This window comes from Bidens hawaiensis, unplaced genomic scaffold, assembly GCF_021521415.1.
Source record: "Bidens hawaiensis isolate Kalapana, Puna unplaced genomic scaffold, B.hawaiensis_p1.1 tig00036830_1, whole genome shotgun sequence".
NCBI classification, from domain to species: Eukaryota; Viridiplantae; Streptophyta; class Magnoliopsida; order Asterales; family Asteraceae; genus Bidens; species Bidens hawaiensis.
In genome coordinates, this window is record NW_027496437.1 from 80,189 (window position 1) to 95,894 (window position 15,706).

General features: G+C 36.4%; 1 pseudogene across 1 annotated transcript; it reads left to right on the plus strand.

Moving 5' to 3' along the window:
* Window positions 1-371: 371 nt before the first annotated feature.
* LOC143588860 (uncharacterized) lies at window positions 372-8,149 on the plus strand (annotated as a pseudogene). Its single transcript, XR_013145174.1, has 8 exons — window positions 372-419; window positions 481-601; window positions 695-941; window positions 1,484-1,612; window positions 1,689-1,738; window positions 1,825-1,922; window positions 7,075-7,360; window positions 7,608-8,149. The product of XR_013145174.1 is annotated as an uncharacterized LOC143588860 (transcript).
* The last annotated feature ends 7,557 nt before the right edge of the window (window positions 8,150-15,706 follow it).

Sequence of the window (15,706 nt, forward strand, 5' to 3'; positions counted from 1 at the left end):
TATAGGCTTCTGCAGATCAAGTCTCCCTTAATTTGATTTAGGATACATTTCTACATAATCTTGTAAGTCTTTTGTTCAACTTTATGTGTTTGATCATTTAATTTGTTCTGGAACATTGTTACCAAATGCTCTACAAAGATATTAAGCAGAAATGTGTGTTCTTGTCGATCGTTTCATTAATTAATGGGTTCATATTAGATACGATTTTCGGTTAATTATGGGTCTTGAATCACATATCAAAAGGTATCAGTTATTCGATTTTGATTCGCATATATAATAGTTTCGAGTGAGTGTATGAATCTGATTTGAATTTCAGTTAATTGAGTTTTTTTGTAAATTAGTTATTTTAGATGCAAATTCTTCAGGTTGTAATGGGAGACTTGTATATCCATGGAGGAATTCGACATAGCCCGTCAATAGTGAGTACAAAACCATTGTGTCCCTTTTCTTTATCATTTCTCATATAGGTGTATTGATCAGGGTTACAATAATGGTTCGGGTATCATTAGCCCTTTTGCTCCGCAAGCATTGTTGGATGACGTTTTTTCCCGTCTTCTGGCATTGACTTCTTACGCAAGTGATCGGTTTGTTCATTTTTTTGGTGAGTAACTTAGATACTTCCTTGTATTCTGCAATGATGGTAACTTGGTTTGCTCTTTAAATAACTATTTCTTGTATGTTTTGAGTACCATAGAGGATCTTGTCTACAGAGATGTTAGTAGATTCTCAGAAGATTTTATGGTTGTTTCTTCCTATCAAGATCCGGGATCTTTGAACAGGAAGTTTGTTTCTTGTTCTTCAACTTCCAAGAATCTTGGTACGAGTCTTGATATACTTAAAAGAGAAACTTCAAGTGTTGGTGATCATCCGATTGTTTATTCGAGACGTGAAATGATAGAAAGGAAGTTTTTTTATGGGAGTGTCCACTTCGTCCTAAAAGGGTATTACATTATTCTTCTTGTGTTTTTCTTAGAATTAACTAAGAAGGTGATATTATACACATATTTAAAAGCTAATCAAAGCTGATCGTGAGCCTAGAACCATGTTAGCGCCAGCTTATCTTAGGACCAGCTAGCCATCAAAGCTGATCGTGAGCCTTTTCTAAAAATTTTGAGTTGCAACATCTTTGATTTGGTGAATTTTTGAAATATGTGCATTCAGTAGTATGATAAAAGTCATATACTTACTCAGTCTTTCTGTTGTTATTTGGATTAGTTATTGTTGCTTCATACAAATTGATGATAATTTGCAGTTATTTTGTACAATTGCAAGTTGGAACTCACAAGATTATTTGTAACATCTGCTTTTGGTCTAGTATTGGCTCCCTACCATATCTCTTCTCAGTGTGCTAAACACACAAAAATTCACATGAAAGGTATAGCAACTGGTGTTCTTGTTCCCACATGATTAGAAAGTTCCATTCATCTTTCAAATTGAATATTACATATGGTATTATTATTCACTTCTGTATTTTTTTTTTCAGCTTCCTGTCTCGAGTGCAGATTACCTTTCATGGTTCTTCCAACGATATTGGATGGATGCAGCGTGATCCTAGCATGGATCCAGTCAAAGACGGTTCAGCCAGATTTTTAGAACTTCTAAACGCAATAAGGTACCAGCAATTATATAAATATCCAATAGATATATAGTTGTGGTTTTTGAAATAATTTCTCTTTTTTGTTTCTAAGGAATGGAGAGCACAAGCTACCCGAATCATACATTTATTTACTAATTCCGGGTAAGAAATGAGTTAACCCTTATTATGTATCTACTTGGTTTTTGTTTGTTATCTATGGTTAAACGCAAAATGTGTGTAAATATCAGGATTGTTTAGCAACCATGGTCCGTTATACTTTGTTAGCACCAAGAGGTTCTTTTCAAAGATGGGCTTAGCTTGCCATATAGCAAAAATCAACAGTGAGGTATCATTTTCTGATGTGCAAAAATGTCAAAGACACACACTTTTTGCTTATATTATGATGCTATTTATGATCAAAATTAGATTTCTTGATCTGCAATCCAAAGATATATTGGCATATCATTTCTTGGTTTTCTACCTAAAAATCAAGCAAGATTACGACCTTGTTTCAGTTTTACCTAGATTTCTTGACTTTCAATCCAAAAAACAAACTATTCTTTTTTTATTTTCAACCTAAATATGAAGATAGTTTATGCTTTTTGTTTTGAGAGATTTTCACGCAAGAGTAACCGTACATATGTTTTGTAGGATCGATAGTAACATATACACAAAGAGTATATTGGAGATATATCTTTTATTTTTCATATTTATCTCTTTACATATTTAGTCTCTCCATATTTTTGGTTGAGATTGTTTTACGAGTTTTTATATATACCTATGTAATTCTCAATTGAAAAAATACAATCAATAAAATATGTATTCTCTCTGGTTACCAATTTCTATAATGGTATCAGAGCAGGAATGCTCATAATCCTAAAACCCTAGCCGCCTCCTTGCTCAAACACGATGGTCGGAAATAATGAAGAACTTCCTAAGACCAGTGAAGTCACCATTAATTTAAAAAGAAAGTTTCTTAAAACAAAGTGCACCAAGAGCTTATGAGTTGAAACAAACACTCACAGCCATGCGACAAGATGGGGTCTCAGTTTACACTTACTTCGCAAAACTTAAGGTTCTGTGGGATGAATTGCAATTGGTTCTTCCTTCTCCAAAGTGTATTAGCAATGGATGTTCTTGCAATATGGGAAAGAAGCTTGTGGATTTGAAAGAAAAGGAAAGACTATAAGAGTTCTTGCTAGGATTAGATGGGGAATTTGGCACAATTAGAACCCAAATCTTGGCTATGAGTCCTATGCCAAACTTGTTGGCTGCTTACCACCTTGTTTCCGAGGATGAGCAATACCGAATAAACCGAATGCCAAACACTGATGCTAGGGCATTCCATATTTCCGCTGCGTCCAAAAGAGACAATAACAAGAAGGGAGGAATGAATCCACTGAAAGAAAAGAAAGTCATTGAAAAAGCAAAGTTGGAGATCGTTGCATGCGTTGAAGCTGAAGGCGGTCCCCTTTCAGGCTTACCGAGTGAGCAATACAAGCAATTTGTTAAGTTATTACCGGTGAGCCGAAAGACAAAGTTGAGCCGGCAGCGAACATGGGTCATACCTCCTCGACAACGAACTCAACAGGTAGCATTAGTCATGAAAGTTCTTGGGTGGTAGACTCGGGTGCCACGGATCATATCACATATGATGCTTCTGTTCTTGAAAGCATTGTCCAAACAAATCACGAATTTCCAATGACCATACCTAATCTAATGGTGAAAGGGTGAAAGTGGAAGGAAAAGGAGATTACACGTTTTCAAATGGGACAAAGATTAACAATGTCCTTCATGTTCCTGACTTCAATTGTAACTTGCTATCTGTGAGTAAAATATGCAATGATAATCAATGTGCAGTGACGTTTTTTCCTGATTTTTTTGTTATGCATGGCTTACGTTCGACTACATCGATTGATCGGGTAGGTGCAAGGATGGTCTTTATCGAATGGGGATGATAGATGGGAGGAGGACAGCAATGATAGCATCTATGGATACCTGGCACAAACATTTAGGTCATGCTTTAGATTCTAAACTATGTCATGTTGATTTTTTGAAGGATTGTTTGAAAAACAAAACTAGCATTTGTGATTCATGTATGAAAGCTAAGCATACTAGACTGCCTTTTCCTACAAGTTTTATTAAAACACATGGTTGCTTCGAGTTGATACATTGTGACGTTTGGGGTCCATATCGCACCACATCCCTTACTCGCGCTAATTATTTCCTTACTATAGTTGATGACTATAGTAGGGCAATTTGGGTGTTCTTGCTTAAACATAAAAGTGAAACTAGCATTTGCTTAATTAACTTCCAAAAAATGGTTAGAACTCAATTCGAAAAGGCTATTAAGAGAATCCGATGTGACAATGGTGGTGAGTTCGTCTCAAACAAAATGCTCGATTTCTACTCTAGTGAAGGAATTGTCTTAGAAACAACGTGTCCACACCCCCCCCCCCCCCAACAAAATGGGGTTGTGGAACGAAAACATAGACATCTTCTTGAGATAGCACGAGCCTTACGATTTGAAGCTAAACTACCCACAAAGTTTTGGGGTGAATGTGTCTTAACCGCTACTTACATTATAAATTGTTTGCCCTCGGACATCATTGAAAACAAGACTCCTTATGAGATATTGTATTACCAAAAATCCGATTATCAACATATGAGGGTATTTGGTTGTCTAGCCTACTATAGGAGTACGGAGACAAAATGAGACAAATTTGCCATGAGAGGAAGGCCAGGCATATTCTTAGGTTACCCAGGAGGAACCAAAGGGTATAAAATTTACGATGCCAAGAATAAACGATTGGTTGTATCAAGGGATGTTCGATTTATTGAGGAAGTTTTCTTTTACACCAATGTTGATGTTGAAAATGACGAGGGGGAGGTTTTCCATCTCAAGGAAAATTTACCACACATATAAATGATGTGGTTGATTTGAATAAAAGTCAAAAAGAACCCACTGTGGGTAATGCAGATCTGGTCCAAAACACTAATGATGGCCCAGCTAATGAAGAAACCCATTTGGATCACATGGATGTCCAACAAACCGAGCCCGTTCATGTTGATGAAACCATTGAACACAACCAACACCAAGAGACTGAAGAAGAAAGTTTTGAAACACAAAATAATTCAGAAAATCATGAACCAGAACAAGAACAAGAGGAGCATATTAGAGAAAAACGAGTCAGAAGCCAACCAAAACGTCTAGCCGATTACGAAGTCAATCTCCCTCCATCTCTAGAAAACACACCACCCAACAACAATCAGTCGTCCTCCAAGTTATATCCTATAACAAACTTTGTAACATATGAAAATCTTTCTAATAAACATAAAGCTTTCTTAGCAGCTATTGGCTCAGAAATTGAGCCAAAGCATTTTGGTCAAGCTGTTAAAGATGACAGGTGGGTTGAAGCTATGAAAAAAGAAATTCGAGCTCTTGAAGATAATGGGACATGGTCTCTCGTGGAGTTGCCGGAGGGTAAGCGTGCCATAGACTCAAAATGGGTCTACAAAATTAAATACAAACCCAATGGTGATGTAGAAAGGTTCAAAGCACGACTGGTGGCAAGGGGATTCACACAAATAGAAGGGATCGATTATCATGAGACTTTTGCACCTGTTGCAAAATTGGTCACCGTTCGAACTCTTCTTGCTATTGCAGTTAACAGAAATTGGGTTATTCATCAATTAGATGTTAATAATGCATTTTTGCACGGGGAACTTGACGAAGACGTTTATATGAAGGTCCCTCAAGGGTTCTCCAAACGTGAAGACACAAGGGTTTGCAAGTTAAACAAATCTTTGTACAGTTTAAAACAAGCTTCGCAAAACTGGTACTACAAGTTCACTGAACCCCTACTCAACATCGGTTTTAAGCAGTCCAAGGCCGATCATTCGTTATTCATTTTTAAGAAAGGTGACACATATCTTACAGCCCTTATATATGTGGATGATGTGATTTTGGCAGGTAACAATTTGGAGAAAATTCAACAAATCAAGGATTATCTTTATAAATGGTTTAGTATCAAAGATCTTGGCGGGTTAAAATATTTCTTGGGAATTGAAGTTGCTCGTACGAAAGAGGGTCTTGTCTTAAGTCAAAGGAAGTACACTTTAGACATACTTGAAGATAGTGGCATGTTGGATTGTCGAGCCAGTCAATTTCCAAAGGAGCAAAATTTAAAACTCGATAAAAATAGTGGGGGCGCTCTGGTTGACGCAAGACAATATCGCCGACTCGTTGGTCGGCTGTTGTATCTTCAGGCAACTCGCCCAGATATTGTTTTTTCTTTAAACGTCCTAAGTAAGTTCGTAGCCAATCCTCGACAAACCCATATGGAAGCCGCGAACAGGGTACTTCATTACCTCAAAAGCACACCCGGATAGGGCATTCTTCTTCCAAAGGAAGGAGGAAGTAATCTTGTTACCTATTGTGATTCAGATTGGCTAGGATGTCCTTTCTCGAGGTGGTCTCGAACTGATTATTTATTACTTTTGGGAGGAGCACCGGTTTCTTGGAAATCCAAGAAACAATCTGTTGTGTCAAGATCATCGGCTGAGGCAGAATATCGTTCCATGGCAGCTACGATTAGTGAGATTCTATGGATACGATGGCTATTAAAGGAACTCGATGTTAGTCAAGGGAGACCAACACCTTTATCTTGTGATAATCAAGCCGCTCGACATATTGCAAATAATCCCGTGTTTCATGAACGTATAAAGCACGTTGAAATGGATTGCAACTTTGTCCGTGAACGAGTCGACTCGAAAGATATTCAGCCGCCTAATATTGATTCCAAGTCTCAAATTGCTGATTTGTTTACAAAAGCTTTGGGTGGCCAACAGTTAAAATATGTATTCTCTCTAGTTACCAATTTCTATAAGAGTACATATATTCAGTGTATTGATTGTCATATTTTACAAATGAGGATTACATCAGTGTTCATAGGGTCAAAGGGTTGTCATCCCTTTTAACGAATTGGTGGGATGCTTTGGTTTATAGCCACCCAAACTTAAGTCGTATAATAATAATACAAATTAATACTAACTACATAAAACTTAGGATAAAGCGCAATTAATTAATCTGTCATTTTTATGCTCTATTGATTTTCACCAAGGTTATGTCTATGTTATGACATGTTACCGATTTCAACAAGATTTCTTGATTTTCAAACCATAAAAGTGAGCTATCACTTCTTGATTTTCTTTTAGAGATCGAGAAAGTTTGTGCTTTAAGTTAGATAGTGATTTCATGAAGAATAAAGTGTGGTAAAATTTCTTGGTTGTTAACCTAAATATCAAGGATATTTATGCTTTACATTGTATTCATCTTCCACCAAAATTTATTAAATTCCAATCCAATGTCTTCGTCTTCAACCAAAATTTATTAAACTCCGGTCCAAAAATAAAGGCTGTGTTTTTCGTGTGTTACATGATTGATTTTATTACAAGAGTTCACGGTTTGTAAAGTTTTGTTGGCTTTTGTGATCAAGGCATCAGCGGAGTACAATTCATTGGTATTGAAGCAATATATCGAAGAGTTGTATTGGGGATCTGGAAAACGTGTGATGTTGCTTGGTCACAGCAAGGGTGGGGTAGACGCTGCTGCTGCTTTATCGCTTTATTGGTGTGACTTGAAAGATAAAGTTGCAGGATTGGCGATGGTTCAAAGTCCTTATGGTGGAACGCCAATTGCCTCTTGATGTTATGCGTGAAGGCCAGCTTGCTGATAAGGAAACTAGAAGGATCATGAAATTCGTAGTATGCAAGATCATCAAGGTAAATGCCATTTTTAGTTTCTAGTGTCAAATTTTGATCATGTTTTACGTGTGATTAATCGTGCAATCATTGGTATGACTGAACAAGAATCGATAGCTTTATTAGCGCATAAGCACGGTATAACTTTTCTTACCCTTTTTATAACCTACCATCTTCATAAAATAAAAAATGTCCCTTTTTTGCAGTTTTGGAGAGTACTAAGCTTTGACTATTATTGAATCAAGAATTGTTATTTTTACTTACATAGGGTGACATAAGGTCTCTTGAGGATCTAACATACGAGAAAAGAAAGGAGTTCCTGAGCCAACACAAGCTTCCAAAAGGAATCCCGCTGATCTCGTTACATTCGGAAGCAAACATGGGACCCTGGGTCATATCAATGATGTCCCACATAGCACACGTGGAGCTTCCTAAGCTTTCCTTCTTGGGACATGGATCCCACGCATCTGGGATCGAGGTGGGACCCATTGTGAAACGTCAAGTGACCGTGGTGGTTCCGGTGTCTGCTGTAATGGCTGTGTCTGCTCTCCACCTGCAACTCCGTTATGGTGAGAAAAGTGACGTGTTGGTGACGTGTCGTGATGCGGAGGTCCCTGGCTCAGTTGTGGTTCGACCCGACCAAAAACTTGATCATGCATGGATGGTGTGTTCTTCATGGAATAAGAATCAAATCGGTGCCGATGCTTCTGAGATGTGTGAAGCTTTGCTAATTTTTTTGGTTGAAATTGGAAAGGAGAAGAACTTGGGTAATTAGTGCTATGTTTCCCGTTTATATTTATTGATTGTTATAGTATTTATTACTTGATTAACGTTGTTGGCATGAGATAACATAGTTATAGCATTCCTAATTGATTTCCTAAATTGTGTGAGGGAGTTCTCTATTTTTAGAGATGGTTAAAAATGGTTGTAAGAGGAGGAAAGAAAAAATGTTACTGTTCATGGTTAAATTTGGAGAAGCGCACTGTTCATCTCTATAATTTTTAAATGTTTTTTAAAGTGGTTGTGGGTGAATAAGAGAGAAAAGATAATAATAAAAGTATAAAAAAGTATTATTTAATTGAAAATGAGAGAAAAAAGACAGTGTTTTTAATGTAATTATAGATATGGAGATGGAGAATTGAATAGGAATGCTCTTACATTTTGAGAAATCAAGGTTGATTCCATCTGTTTATGAATTTTTTTTTTAAATAGGAAAATTGAAGAGCATAAAATGGTTTTTAGGAGAGAAAGATTGTTGATTGAATATAGAAGATCCGTCATTTGAAATGGCGGATGTCAGATTAAACATAGGGCTTGTCAGTCTTTGTCTGGTGATGTAGACGAGAAACATGTGTTCCGCCATTTGAAATGGCGAATCTTGAATATTTTATTCATGCTCCGCCATTTCATATGGCGGATGTCAGTTTACAGCTGACCGCTGGTCACCTAGCTTACCCCTATGTGTCAAAAATATTTTGGATTGACATTCGCCATTTCAAATGACGGATGTGAACAGTGGCCGTCTATATTTTATTATATTTCAATGGCATCCGCCATTGTGAAAAGTGACTTTTCGTACTTGACATGACAACCATTCTATGTATTTAATTATATATCAATGACATCCGTCATTTTAAATGACGGATGTGAACAGTAACTTTTCGTACCTAACATGACAACCATTCTATGTATTTAATTATATTTTAATGACATCCGCCATTTCAAATAATGAATGCAAACAGTGATTTCGTACTTGACATAATAAACTCCACTTTATCTTTTTACATAACTCTAAAATTTATTTTTACATTCAAAAAAACCAAACTATTGGCTAGACATGCTTGAACAGTTAAGCACCACTAGGTGTGCTTGAAATAATGAACTGGTTGTTCGTATAGAAATATAGAATATTTAAGAGTTAAAAATTTGTAAAAATGACGATTTTTTTTAATTTAACTATGATATAGGTGTTAAACTTAAGGACATGTTATTTAAAAGACACCCATAAGTATTGAAAATATGAAGTTAAACATAAATATTTAAAGCAACTAACAGAGAACCAAAACTAAAATAAAATATGAAGTTAAACATACATATTAAGTCCGATGAGGAGTCATGCTTGCTTGGAAATTACTTTTCTTTTCTTTTTCTTATCGAACATCAATTAAAATAATATATCAAACATTAAAACAATACATAAACAAATCATCGCGATTCAACACTTAAATCCCTAAATTCAACACCTCTAAAGCATATCAGTTGAACACTAGATTCTCTAACACACATCGATTGAAGCTGGATTCAAGCCCTAAATTCTCTAGATCAAAATCAATTGTCGATTTATGTTTTGGTAGGATGGAAGAAATTTCTGTAAAGCTTTGATACAAGGGTCACTAGAAGTGTAACACTTCGAATTTTTCATATCCATAACCTTAATCGTTTACCCGACCCGGGAATATAAAAAGGATATTTTGTATTAATAAAAACTTGTATTTAACTTGGTTTAACTTATTTTATAATTTAATAACTTTTAATCATGCCAAATAGTCCTTAACAACTTTCAAAACCGCTTAAAATGGCTAAAAATGCATTTTCAGGAACTACAATGACTAATTTTGCCAAAAAAATAAAATATGATGGACTAATTGTCACACCCCAACCTAAGGTGAAAATGTCAGGGCGTAAGCCGATTGTTCACAACTCAAATGAACTATCATAAATAAAATGACAATATCTATTAAATTAATTATTTCAAATTACAGTGTACAAATATTCATAAAACAAACAAATAATTTAAAACAAATAATCCAATCAAGATTTAAATAAAGATAGTCTTCATTAAGTTTCCTATGGTCTTTTCTAGATGTCCTTCACGTCAAACTCAATTCAAAAGACAACCCGGAATAGAGTTTGTCAACAACACATGTTGACCAATCGATTTGTATCACTTATGGTTGGAACTAGCTTTCGGTCCAAAAGACTTTTAGATTTATTTTAAGATTTTGAGTGTACTACCAAAACCCGACTACTGAATCATTGTTCGGATTCTGGTCAGTACCAGCTCGCTTATGTACTGAAAACCTCATAATCGAAGTTCTATATATCCGTTTGGATTTATTCCAGTGACTATTTTCTCGGTTTTGATTTTATTTTATTTTGTATCAGTCTCAGGTATTTTTTTAAATAACTTTTAACCTAGCGAATAAAATTACGAGTAAACATAGTAAGCAATGATTCATTAATCAACCAATTTTGTATCTTGCAAATCCAATGTTGGTTTCTTTACCCTTTTATTTATATTTTTTTATTAAATCCCCAATACTGAACAAAAGGATCCAATTACAACAGATGGACAAGCAAGCAGGCAACAAGTTATGCCGCCACCACTCTTTTAAATGGCAAAACCGATTCTATTGCAAACAAAGTTATAGTTCTTTACATCTTTTGTAATTGATTAATTTCATATACAAAGTAGAAACTTTTTATTTGAATCGATCACTGTTCATGTGTGATGTTTGGTTCACGTGTGACGTTTATTAATGTATTTTAGGGTTATTTTTTGAGTTAAGGTTGTATTTATATGAAATTACAAGGTAAACTATTTAACCTAATTGAACTTCTTGATACATCCCGGTTCAACTGATTGCATTAATTTTAAACCAAATCGGATACAACTAAAATATTGTTTTGACACTATTATGGGCATCCACCACACCCATTAATACGCCGCGTATAGGGCTATACGCAGCGTATTAGTGAATTTGACATCCTAGCCTGCAAAAGCTGGCTTAGGTTGTCAAATCGTACCCTAATACACCGCGCATAGACCTATACTCGGCGTATTGGTTGTTTTGAATTATTGGACCCCGGCTCCCCTCCCTTTCCCTCCTTTCTCTTTTTTTATTATATATACGTCCCTCACGATTGTCACATTTCATCAAACACACATAGACAACAACACAATTTTGTAATATATACCCACAATGTCATGGTTCAACCATTTATTTCCGGAGTCGAACGAGGAGGAGCCAAGTTACGTCTCTAACGATCAGCCTAGCACGTCGTGGTTACCCGACTTGAACCAAGTTTCGTTTTATATTTATTTAGTATGAAGTCAGTAGTTATTTTTTAATTAAGACTTGCTACATTACGTTTTGTTAGGAGCATGTCGACTATGATATTTAGCCCCAACAACCTTACGGTCAGGCTAGCTTGTCGGGCTTACCAAATTTGAACCAGGTTTTGTTATGTATATTTATTTAGTATGAAGTTGTTAGTTGCCTTTTTAACTAAAGCATGCTACATTACGTTTTATTAGGAGCAAATCGGTTATTATAGTCAGTCTGAACAGTTTTACGGTAACCCTAACTCGCCAGGCTTCCCAAATATGAATCAGGTTTCCCATACTATTACCGTTATTGTTAATTATTAGAGTATAACTAGTATTATTATTAAAATATTAATATTATTATTAAAATGTTATTGTTATTAAAATATTATTATTGTATTATTATTATTATGATTATTATTATAATATTTTTTTGTTATTAAAATATTATTATTAAAATAATATTATTCTAAATATATAATTATGTTATTATTAAATATTATGATTATTATTAAAATAATATTATTCTAAATATATAATTATGTTATTATTATTTTAATATTATGATTATTATTAAAATATTAATTATAGTATTAAAATATTATTATCATTATCACTAATAATGTTGTCTGATTTCTAACTTATACATGTTAGGAGTATTTCCTGTCGGATTATGTAGATCAGCTACCTGGTGTTTATGATAGTCAGCCATCGTACAAGTCACCTGTCGCCGGGTCAGATTATGGAGGTCAGCCTTCCTCATCGTACCAGATACCAGTAGCAAATGATCCGTTTTACGGAACCCAGTCTTCATCGTGCCACGGGCGAAACGAGCATGTTGGGGTAAACCTAAATGACGATGATGAGGATGTCGGGGTAAACCCAAATGACGAAGATGAGTACAATGATGACTACATACGCGAGGCGACGTTTTCGTATAAAAAGAAGCTGTAAGACACCGTGTGTTTTGTTTAAGTTAATATTATTTATTTGTACGTTATTTAATAAATAGCGTAAAATTGTTTCAGATTTTTGAGAGCCGCGAGGAGCTGAAGAAATGGGTCAAAAATAGAGGACGGGAAGCATGGGTTTGTTGTTGTGGTCCAGCGGTCAAAGAAAAACGATGTGGACCTTGCATGCAATCGTGGAGGTCTAACCGAAAATAAAGGCCACGATGAGACTTACCGGCAGCTTTAAAAAAATGTTGTCCGTTTAAGATCCTAGGCAGGTATGACTCGAGGGGTGCATGATGGAGGGTTGAAGTGGTAAACAAGACTCACAGCCACGATCCCATTGAATTAAAGAAGGGGTGCGCGGAGCTGAGAAAAATGACCATCGAACAGCTAGATCTGGTTGCGACTTTACACCAGAATGGTGTGAAGCCCCTTCAAATCCAAGCAGCCCTGGCCGGAGAGTTTCCCGGTATCCAACCCACACTAAAGGATATATATAACCACACGAGCAAGATTAGAAGGCAGGCGTTAATTGGCGATACCCCATGAAGGTAGTTGAAAACCTTCCTGGTTTTGCTGTGTAATTGCCGCGCTACTAATATTTATTAAAATTTTATTTCATCCAATGCAGGAGCTGGAAAACTTTCTTCATTGCAACGGTTTCACGTACTATACCCAGGAGAATGCAACAGACGACAGGACGGATGATATTTTCTTCTGTCATAATAAGTCGCATAAGATGTGGGGTGCGTTCCCCGAGGTATTGTTGATTTAAACGGCGTACAACACAACATGTATGACTGGCCGTTGGTTCAATTTATCGGTGTGACATCGACATCATAGTCGTTTTGTATCGCCCACACGTTTTTGATCAGGGAACGATAGAGTAACTTCACCCGGGCTCTTGAGAAATTTAAAGAAATGCTCGATGATTGTATGGAGCCACGCGTAATTCTGACTGACGCGGACTAGGCACTCATGAACTCCTGCGACGCAGTCTTCCCTAACGCCAACAAAAATTTATGTAGGTGGCACATATCCGAGAATATAAAGAAAAAATTTAAGAGACTTTATAGGACGGATATAGGGTCGGACTTCGCGTACTGGTGGAAGGTCCTTTATCAGTCTCTGACGATACAACTGTTCAATAACCATTGCATGGAGATGGAATGTCATCTAGTATAGTACGACAGAGCAGGTGAGTCTTTCATATCAGTTGATAGTTTTTAATAGTCTAGACAGACATCTTATTAACGTTTCCCTTTATTTTTTCAAAGGTCTGGCAATACATTTGCAACAACTGGCTGGATCCATACAAACACAAGTTTGTAGCAGCCTGCTGGATCGACGAACGGTGAAACTACGGCGAGCACACGACGAACCGAGTTGAGAGCCAACACGGAAATCTAAAAGGGTACCTCAACGGAAGCAACAACTGGCTCGATACCATTGCGAGGCATGTTCTTAAAATGGTTAACGAACAGATGAAAGAAATTGGTGCATCTTTTCAAGACTCCTGTTCGAAGGTCATGGACGAACATTGACAGCACGCCTGGTTAAAGAAGCTACTAACAGGGTGTCGATTCACGCTCTTAATCTACTTGTGAACAAGTATAAGTTGATACACAAGATGTGTGACGGCGGCCCTTCATGCGGCCACCATTTGTTTTTGTCTTCGGGGTTGCCGTGTGCTTGTCGCCTGAAGGGATACATAGTTAATGGCATGTGTATCCCAATAAAGGATGTGGACCCGTTCTGGAGGAGACTTAATTTTGATCCAGCCTATCCGCAGAACGAAGAGCCAGACTATGAAGCAGGTCTATAGGACATCAGAAATACGCTTTCGTCCATAAAAGACCCTAACCAAAAGAAAAGTTTTTTCTCCAAGATCATATATGCTCTTCCAAGGAGATCTAAAAAGAATGAGCCCGAAAAAAGAGAAGATCCTTGGGGGCGTCCGAGAAAACCAGATCCACCGAGGCACAACTCATACACAGTCTCTCCAGATCTCCCCAGACACAGCTCCCACACCCCCTCCTCGTCACAGGGGCCCATGATACAAGGCTAAATATATATAAATCCCTTGTAAATTTAATATAATATTTTATTAGTTCTCATTCGATTTTATTAGAATTAGTATATACTAATTTATTTGAATAATATAGGTCCCGGGACTTGTTCGTGGTTAAAAAGGGCGAAAAACACGGGAGCATCAGGAAACGAACCGGACCACACCAGAATTGAACCGGACTGGTTAGACCGGCCCCTCACATTTTGCCGGAGCGCTGCGCGGCCACAAAGGCTTTTCCCGTCACGCGGCACGACGGCGATCAGATTCCAGAAAATTCGATTTTTATCTGTTTTGGGCCCCGAAAACCTATTTAAACACCTCCAAACTTAACCTTAAGCATGACCTGAATACCCTAGCCGTTTGGGACAAAATTTGGAGCTCAAGAGGAGATATTTTGGAGGGTTTGAAGGCAATGAATCAACCGGTGACGTGCTTATTATTCAAGGACGAAGACCACGGGTTTTATCACCTTTAATCTTCCGTTCTTATTTATTTTCGCCATGATTTACTTAATTATCGTTTTGTTTGATTTTATTATGCTAGGCTAAACATTATAGACTGCCTAGGCTTATGATGAACATCTGTTAATGTTTGATTTTGACTTGGGTTTTATTTATCGTTATGGTTTTATGAACTAGTAAAAGGTTTAATTATATTGAGTTGACGCGTATGTGTGCTAGAGGTTGTTTAGTTAAGTTTTGTTATTCCATAGTTGCCTTGATTATTGTTTGTCATTATGATAGGTTACTATTAGGTCATTTACTTTGTGTTTTGACTATTTTATAATTGATTTCGAATAAGATCATAAGAATAATATTATTTAATTAAATAAACCTAAGTGTGCTGCTAACCTAAATATCTGTAAGGTGATAGGTTATTGATAGATATTTATTATTTATTCTTGCTAGATTTAGTTCTTCGTAAGGAGTCCGTCTAGATTTGATTACTTATTATTCTTTTAGTCAATTGAATACATTAGACTGCCTTTGATTTCCACGCTGTAATGTAGGATTTCGTATAAAGGAACTAATTTGTAATTAATTAGGTGACCATAAGGAAACTTGATTTTAAATAATGGTGAGTGTTAAAAGTTATTAGAAACCCATAGGTGTCTTCTTGAGAAGGGTCAGGGGCCCTGTTCGGGTTTTCTTTTAAGCGTCTATTTTACGATCCCAATTTCATAACTAAATATTTTCCCGGTTAATTAATAACTAAAACTTAGGGGATTTTAGCAT